A 9,584-nucleotide genomic window follows, 5' to 3' on the forward strand; every position below is an offset into this window, starting at 1 on the left:
ACATGTATATGCAGAATATAGTGGGCGAGCCAGCAAGGCTACTATAGACAACTATACATCCAAAATTGAAAGCTGACAAGGTCACATACAACCTAACTAGACATACTGTATATAGATCTCTAATGGAAACATAACTATACAAAGACGGGACTGAGCCACGTCATACCCATATATATATATATAAAAAGATATCGTACTAAAATCAAAAGCAGCTACGGATCAAGTGGAGCATGCCAACTCTCGCTGATCAGGGATCCTAAGAAGGGTGACTGTCAGCTTGCCTACCTGCACCTGCGGGCATGAAACGTATGCCCCGTGAATAGGGTGTCAGTATGAAAAATATACTGAGTATGTAAGGCATGAAAATTAGTACTTAAAAGACATAGATGAAACATGGAATATAGAAACACGTCTTTAAATCTGAATAACTTTGTAAATTCTAAAAAATTTATAATGTCATGCACATGCGTATAAATGTAGTGCCATGCATAGGTATGGGTGTACATTATATCATCAAGCCACTGAGGACATCCCATCATATCATCTCGACTACTATGGGCAATATCATCAATATATACCAGCCGATCAGGTGGTGGTGCGTATATAACGCCGTAACCTTTTCTCATATCCCATATACATATATTTACATATATACGCGTATATAACGCCATCTGGTCATGGGTCAATGCACATGTATAAATCGGTGAAATGCATGAAAAATACGTAAAAATCTCAATATTCCTTCCGGGTAAACTTTTTTTCAGCTACGTATTATTCTAAGACCCATGAACAGAAGATAATAATAATTCTCATGGGTAATCAAGAATATAGAGACCCCTAGTATCTCTATGAATAGAGTAATTTATGAACACTGTGTGTTTGCTTGTTTATTCAGTATAATTTGGATCATGCCAAAAGAAAGAAGGGATGACCTTAGCATACCTGGAGTATGAGAACTCTGTATAATATTCTTGGTGAAGATTGCACCGTAGTCTTTTAGAACCCAAAAATTTCACGCTGCTACTATTCCAACAAATTCTCGTTGGAAAATATGCTTCTGTTTCTAACGTTTCTTGTGGACCAAATATAGAACGTTTTTGAAGGAATGAATCATGGATAATGCTTATAAACAAGTCTTATTTTGATAATACTTATATTTAAGTCTTGTTTAAGCTAAATTTCCATAAGTGGCCATATGGCAATAATGACCAAGAGTCATGTTTTAGCCATTGTGGCTTTATGCCATGTTGGGGGGTAAAATTTACAATCTTTTATCCACTTATTAGTTAACTGGGTAATATCCTGTTACCCGGTAATTAATTAATTGCCCCAATAATTTAAAAATTATCATAAATTACTTAAAATTCTACTAATTTTTAATATACTTTTTATATACTTTATACATTATACTACCGTGGTCAGATGGTACCTTTCGTGGTACTAGTTCATAATCATCGGGTATTATCGTTCGACCCGTATTCTATCTCAAATTGGCCACTTTCAACGAAACACTTTTTTTTAATTCATGTACTCCTTTATCCTTCATGACACTTCTTTATTGCTTGCTATAACTAGCAAAAATGCATTAACATCAAGATCTCATCCCCGAGTCTACATCAATTAACTGAAGAAAGAACTTTTAACATACGAAAACGCGAGATGTAACATAACCTCGGCGAAGTAATAGTGGCAAGAGTTATAAAATATACTCACTAATCACCTGTACCATTCATGATTTCAACAAGTACTGAATAATAATATGATCAAGTCATGAATGACGGATAACACCACTTTGGTGCACGCAATAACTCAATGTACTCTGCTTAGTCGTCAATCCAACATATAAAGAAGATATGCAAATAAATCAGGTAAACAACCGATAAAATTGAAAGTAAAGATGAAATTCAATGACCAAAATATCAATCTATTGTGGTGTACAACCTGATCAATTTAAAAATAACAATACAGCTCTAAGGCCCACATAAGAAGTACAGTAAGCAAACCAAACAACTAATAAGCTTTTTTCCAAAGTTCACAGCAACTAGAAACCCACCTGTTTCTCACAATCCACATATACAACATCGAGAAGGCACATGAGAGGGGTGTTCCTAGGAGGATGGATCCATATCTACATGTTGCATGGCGTAGTCACGTGCAATAATCATAATTTGCCAACATGGTCACAGGATCAATAACACAATCTTCCTGGTATGGTCACTGGCATAATATCACAATTTGTCCAGCATGGTCACAAGCTAAATATAATAATCAGGATCAATATCATAATCCACCCGGTGTGGTCGGGGGCTCAATATCACAATCTGCCCGGCATGGCCACTGTCTACTAGTCCAATCTATATCATATAGAAAGCCGACATACATGAATACATATTACATGATCAATGAACATCATATTTCATACTACTGGACTAGTATAAATGACACGTTAAGGTGTATGCATGTGTAAAGCGTGCCATCATAACTCTAATCAAGTAAATACATCACCGTACAAAAATTTATCAGGTTCAATCAAATGATTAACCTCTATGTGACCTCATACAAAGCTCAAATATCCCACAATAGGATTACAAATATAAGAATCATCACACAATGATGCTTAGCAATCAATCTAGGGCATATCACTACCAAATCACTTTCCCGAGCATGAAAAATAACTCAGTGCACGAACATGGGCTCAAACCTTAATAGTTATAACATAAAAATCTACTTGAGTCAAAAATGTTTAAAAAGAAAAAAGTGCATCAATCAAACATGATTGAATCTTATTATAACTTCTCTAAAGCATCTAGTAGTGCGACAAATAAATTTTGCGTCTAATAACATAATTTTAGTTTATCTAGTTTTTGTGTGCAGAAGGATCTTCATCAGTTTGTATCGTATTTGAGTTATCTAGTCTCAAATTAAGAAATATATCGGACGTCAAACCCATTGCGGGCACGAATTCAGATTAGGTTGAGGTGCTGAATTTGAAATACAATATGTGTAAACCAAAAAAAATGGAATGAAAGACATCCATTAGTGATGTTTAGTTATCTAGGAGATGCATATTTCTACAGAGACCATGTCAAAAATCTTTTAAGAGAAATGACGACATACATGAAACTATGAATAGTGGTGCAAAAGTGTGACGACCTGATCGGTCGTTATGAATATTGTAGCCATGTTCCCCCATTTATTGCTTATTTTGTGTTCATTTGTTGTTGTGCGACTTTCCGAAATGGTTGGGTTGGTTTCGATGATGTTTCGGAATAAATTAGGATACTTGATAAAAGGTTGGAAGCTAAATTGAAAGAGTTAACCATGTAAATGACAACATGTGGAGTATTGATGGTTCTGGTAGCTTTGTATGGCAATATTGGACCTAGGAGTATGCCAACTATTGATTTGGAGGTCCATACATTGCTTTTGGCTTGAATTGGCGAAAGTTAAAAATTGAAAATTTTGACCAAGAGTTGACTTAGTTGTTACCAGACTCGGATTTTTGTTCCAGAAGTGGAAATAGGACCTGTGTCATATTTATGAATAGTGTGCAAAATGTGAGGTCAATCAGAGTTGACTTGGTGTGTTTCGGCATTTGTTTTCAAATTTGGAAGATCAATAGTTCATTAGTATTAAATTGGGGTGTGATTCGTATTTTTGATGTTATATAAAGTGATTTGAGTCTTCGACTAAGTTTGTATGATGCTTTAGAAAGGGTTGGTATGTTTGGATAGAGTTTCGGGGTCTCAGGTGTGATTCAGAATGAAATTGGATGGAATTTTGGACTTGTATAAATACATGTGTGTTCACCTCCGATGCCTTCGCACTTGCAGTGGGAATGGCCGCAGATGTGGTACCACACGTGTGGAGTTTTGAGCGAAGATACACAGTAGAGTAAAGGTGGGGAAGCCTGCAGAAGCTGGTGAGTCTCCATAGAATCGAAAGCGCTGTTCTGATGAGGAGTCCACAAGTGTGGAGATTGGAATCTTTGTCGGGATTCCCAGATGCGAACATGGGGGGCCGCAACAGCGGTCTCATAGCTACGATCTTTTGGCCACAAAAGCAGTTGTTCTAGTGTCTAGGGTTTTCCTCAGATGTGGACGTACGACCGTAGAAGCAGTTCTGCAGAAGCAAGGGTCATGACCGCAGGTGCGATTTCGTTGGCAAAATAGATATAAACAAGGGTTAGAGTATTTTCATCATTTTTAGGACTTTGGGAGCTCGGATTGAGGCGATATTTGGAGGAGTTTTCACTAGATTTCAAGAGATAAGTGGTTTTTGATCACTTTTGGCCATGTATTTGAATACCTATTGATTATTTCATGTATTTGTCATGAATCTAAGTTAAATTTTGGGGATTTTTGACCCATGTATTGCAGAGTAAGATTTTATATTTTGACTGTTGATTTGTGGTCAGAATTTGATAATTTTAGTATGATTGGACTTGTTATTAAATGGGTGTTTGATTTTCTAAATTTTTTCAAGTTCCGAGACATGGGCCCGGGGTTGACTTTTTGGGTTAACTTTTTGACTTTGGTGAAGAACTTAGATTTATAGTATGGAATCGATTCCTATAGCTTGCATTGATTGTATTATGTTTTTTGTGGCTAGATTCATGTCGTTTGAAGGCTGATTCACGAGGCAAGGGCTTGTTGGTGTGGTGATTTGCGTGGTTTGAGGTAGGTAACACTTCTAAACTTGGTCTTGAGGGTATGAATTCCCAGATTTCGTGTTATGTGGTTGGTGTTGAGGTGACGCTTAGGTGACGAGCTTGTGGGCATACACAGTAGTAATTATTACTCGGTTTATTTCCATGGTACAGTGTAGTTATCAAATTTTGTTGTTATTCATGTAACCCCTATGTGTTACAGTAATTGAGATGCTATCTTTGTTAGAAATCTTGTTTAGGCTATATGCTTATTCTGTTTGGACTAAATGAGGTAATTTCTACTGAGAAGTTATTTGCTTAAATTGCAATTATGTACTCACTCATATTGATTATTTGCATATTATATTTCTGTCTCTGTTATCATTTATGGTTACATCATGTTATCCTTATTTGGGTTGATTGCCAAGAGATTTGTAAGCCGAAGAAATTGATGACTGAGTTGGCGCCTGAGAGCCAGTTTATAAGTAATATTTATGGGATCATGATGCGCGCTGCAACAGGCTTGATTGATAAGAGGGTTTTTAGTGTCACCTCTTAGGAAGGCAGCTGAAGCAGTTTCTTCTCTCATTATTACTTTACCCGCATTTATTATAATGATAGTTCTTGATATACTCCATATTACTCTTCAATATTATTAGTGATATATTTATTAAAAGATCTGTTGAGCACGTAAGAACTGCAAAAAAATTTTTGCCTATGCTGAGGTCATGTAGGTCACATTATTTGGCATCATACTTAATATTGTCTCCAACTTACAGCTTGCTTTACTGAATTTTTCTTGTTTCAGTACGCCTATCACTACTAGAAATTCGGGAAAACCCGATTACGGTATCAAACAACCGACCAAAGTTTGTCGATTTTTCAAAATATTTTATTTTTTAATTTTTTTTTACGAAACCGACCAACGTTGGTCAGTTTTCTTTGGCACAAAAATGGGAAAATTATTTTTGAGTCCTGCAAAATTTATTTTTAAAGAAATCGACCAACTTGGTCGATTTTTCATTTAAAATAAATTAAAATTAATATTTAAAAAATCGACCAAAATCGGTCGGTTAATTTGGTCGGTCATTTTAAAAAACTGACCAAATTTGGACATTAATTTTATTTTTTAATAAAGCCGACCAACTTTGGTAGGTTATTTTCGTGCGAAAATACAATTAAAGAGTAAAAATAAAATAAAAGGCAGTCTTAATATAAAATGCACAATGGTCTAGTAGTAGAGTAGTATCCTGCCACTGTACAGACTTCGGTTCGATTCCTAGATGCTGCATGTTTTAATTACATGATTAAAATACCGACCAACTTTGGTCAGAGATCGATTTTTTGGGCAATTTCTTTTTTTTGAATTTAATTGACCGAGCAAAGTTGGTCAGTAATTTCCGACCAACTTTGGTTGGTATGCCCTTTCGACCTTCAATATACCGACCACACGTTACTGGTCACATTTTGGACGGTGATTGGCCACTACCGACCACCTTTGGGCAGTTTTTTTGGATGGTTTTTCCCAAATTTTTAGTAGTGTATTATATCTTTCCACACAAACAACTTCTTGTTAGTTGAACCGAAGCAACGATTTCAATCTTATTAGTTTTAAATTTTAGAACAATGACTTCAAGTGTCAATGACTAAGTTTTAAATTTAATATTCATATCAGACAACAACAACAACCACCTACTGAAATTCCACAAGTGAGATATGGGGAGGGTAGTATTCATCCAAGTATAGTTCACCAATAAATATGAAAATATCACTAAGAATTATGGTGGAATGAATGTGTCACAACCCCAAATAGCGGTCGTGATGGTGCCTATCACATTACTAGGCAAGCCAACCAATCAACTAACCACGACCTATTTTTCTTTAACATTCAAGCCATTTTCTAACACAAGCTTTGAATACTGAAGTCATTATAAGCGTTAAAACAACAGAAATATGCGGAAGGTCAAAATAACAATAACTACACAGCCCCAACAATCTGGTGTCACGAGTCTATAGCCTCTAATACAAGTCTGAATACCTAGTGCATCAATAGTCTAGGAAATGTGGAAAAATAATAATATAGGAGGGAGAGAACAGGGCTGCGAACGCCATGCAGCTACCTCGAAGTCTCTGTCAAATACTGAAACAACTGAAAGCCCTCAGTCGGCCGCTCGGGCACCTGGATCTGCACACAAGGTGCAGAAAATAATGTGAGTAGGCCAACTCAATAAGTAACTAGAGTAAGTAAAGACTGAAAGCAGTGTCGAGCAGTTCAAAAATACATAACTGGATAATCAACAGAATATCAGGTCATCTTTACAGTTTAAAATCAGTTTTCGTTATAAAATCACATTTCTAGTTTAAACATTTGGAATAAAATACTTAGCGGTATATCAAATAGAGGCTTATTTAAAAGAAGAGTGAAATCAGTGAAAACAACATAACAAGGCCCCTTGAGCAAGGAATCACTCAGAATATGGCCCCTTGGGCAGCCTCTCAGTCACTCGTGACTAGACTCTCGTCATACAGTACTCACTCTCAGCACTCGGGTCATTAGTATCTAATAATAATAGAAATTATTGTAACCGCTGCGGCGTGCAGCCCGATCCGTAATTTATAGTCGACTACGCTCACTGGGGGTGTACAGACTCCGGAGGGGCTCCTACAGCCCAAACGTCATATCGCTGCAGCGTGCAGCCCAATCCAATATATATATCGCTGCAGCATGCAGCCCGATCCATATAAGTATCGCTGCGGCATGCAGCCCGATCCATAACTCACATATATATAATCATCCTCACAATTGGGTTCTCAACCACTCTCGATCTTTAACCCCACAGCCTCTCAGGCACAACAATGGAAATTAGGTAACTCAGCCCAAATAGTCCTCACAATTAGGAGTAGAGTGATAAAATCAGTTTAAATCATTTAAACAGATAAAACAAGACTGAGGATATACTTCTAGCAAGTAAAGCAAGAAAAAACAGTCAAAATGCCCTAAGGGTCTCTACAGGTCCGCACAAGGCCCCAAACATGGCATACAACCCATAATACAGTATAAATGACTGAAATACAGAATGATATGAGATGTTCAAAACAATTACGCGGCTTAATAGTCGCTACGGGACGAACCAAGTCACAATCCCTACCGGTGCACGCCCCCACGCTCGTCACCTAACATGTGCGTCACCGCATTTATCAAAAACAAGTCAAATACCGGGGTTTGTACCCTCAGTTCCAGATTTACAATGGTTACTTACCTCAAATCGGTGAAATACTACTCCACGACGCCTTTGCTCCTTGAATTGGCTTCCACACGCGTCAAATTTATCCAAAATCAGAATGAGGACGTCAAAATATGCCAAGGGAACGAATCCCATGCGAAAACAATCGAAAAATACCAAAAATCCCGAAATTATCAAAACCCGACCCCCAGGCCCACGTCTCGAAATTCAGAAAATTTTACGTCAATAAATTCCTCGTTATCTCACGAGTCTATGCATATCAAGAACACTAAAATCAGAGTCCAAATGACCCCTCAAATCCTCCTTTAAAGGCCTCTTAAACTCAAACACTAATCCTCCTATTTTAGCCCTTAATATCCACTAAAACCATGATTAAACAGTGGAAAAATGATCTTAAACCCAAGTAGTTAAGCTTAGGGAACTTACTCAACCGATATCCTTTGATTCCTCTTGAGATCCTATGCCTTGGCCTCTTTCCCGTCTTAAAAAATGGAGTTCTTTGCAAAAATTCACGAAGGAAGCAATATGTACCTTCTGGCCAGTGATTTTTGCATCTGCGACATGCCCACAGCTTCTCCGGTCAAATTACCGCTTCTGCGGTTATTCACTTAAAGGACCAACTTCGCATATGCGGTCAACTCTCTGCACCTACGCCTTCGCAGGTGCAATCAAATTATCGCATATGCAGTTCCTGTTGTTCCCTCAAAAATCCGCTTCTGCGGCTCCTATTCCGCACGTGCGGCGTCGCACCTGCGGTCCCCAATCCGCAGGTGCGGATATACCAGAAGCAGCTGAGATTCTACAACTTCACAAGTCTAAACCTTTCCGTCAACCATCCAAAATCATCCCGAGGCCCTTGGGACCTCAACCAAAAGTACCAACATATCCTAATACCTTGATCAAACTTGTCCCAATCATCAAAACACTTCAAACAACATCAAATCACCCAAAACACATCGAATTCAAGCCAAACTTTCTAAAATCTTCCAAATTACATTAGCGATCAAAAACCCAACCAAACCATGTCTGAATGACCTAAAATTTTGCACACACATCCCCAATGACACAACAAAACTACTATAGCTCTCGAAATTCTATACCGACCCCTATATAAAAATCTCGCCTATCAACCGGAAATCGCCAAAATATCAAATTCGCCAATTCAAGCCTAAATCTACTACGAACCTCCAAAACTCATTCTGATTGCACTCCTAAGTCCCAAATTGCCTCGCGAAACTAACCAAACCATCGGAACTCATATCCGAGCCCTCTAACACACATGTCAACATCCGGTTGACGTTTTCAACTTAAACTCACTCTAAAGAGACTAAGTGTCTCAAACCTTACCAAATCTTTTCTGAACTCGATCCGACCAACTCGATACCACATAACACGGATAACCAAAGCATAAAGAAGCATAAATGGGGAAAATGGAGCGGTAACTCATGAGATGACTGTTCGTGTCGTCACAGAATGAGATCCTAAGGTTCAATTTCAAACAATGGGAATAGGGAAAGTAAGGAACACTTTTCCTTTCATGGATCCTATGCGGTGAGAATATGAATTAGACAAGTTAGTATGTATGAAATGCCAGATGATTGTACCAAAAAATAAAATAGAAAAAAATTGCTTGCATAATTAAAATGAACAACATTCCTTTAAAATAAAATATTTAATAGTTCATACCATGT

This window comes from Nicotiana tabacum, chromosome 20, assembly GCF_000715075.1.
Source record: "Nicotiana tabacum cultivar K326 chromosome 20, ASM71507v2, whole genome shotgun sequence".
NCBI classification, from domain to species: domain Eukaryota; kingdom Viridiplantae; phylum Streptophyta; class Magnoliopsida; order Solanales; family Solanaceae; genus Nicotiana; species Nicotiana tabacum.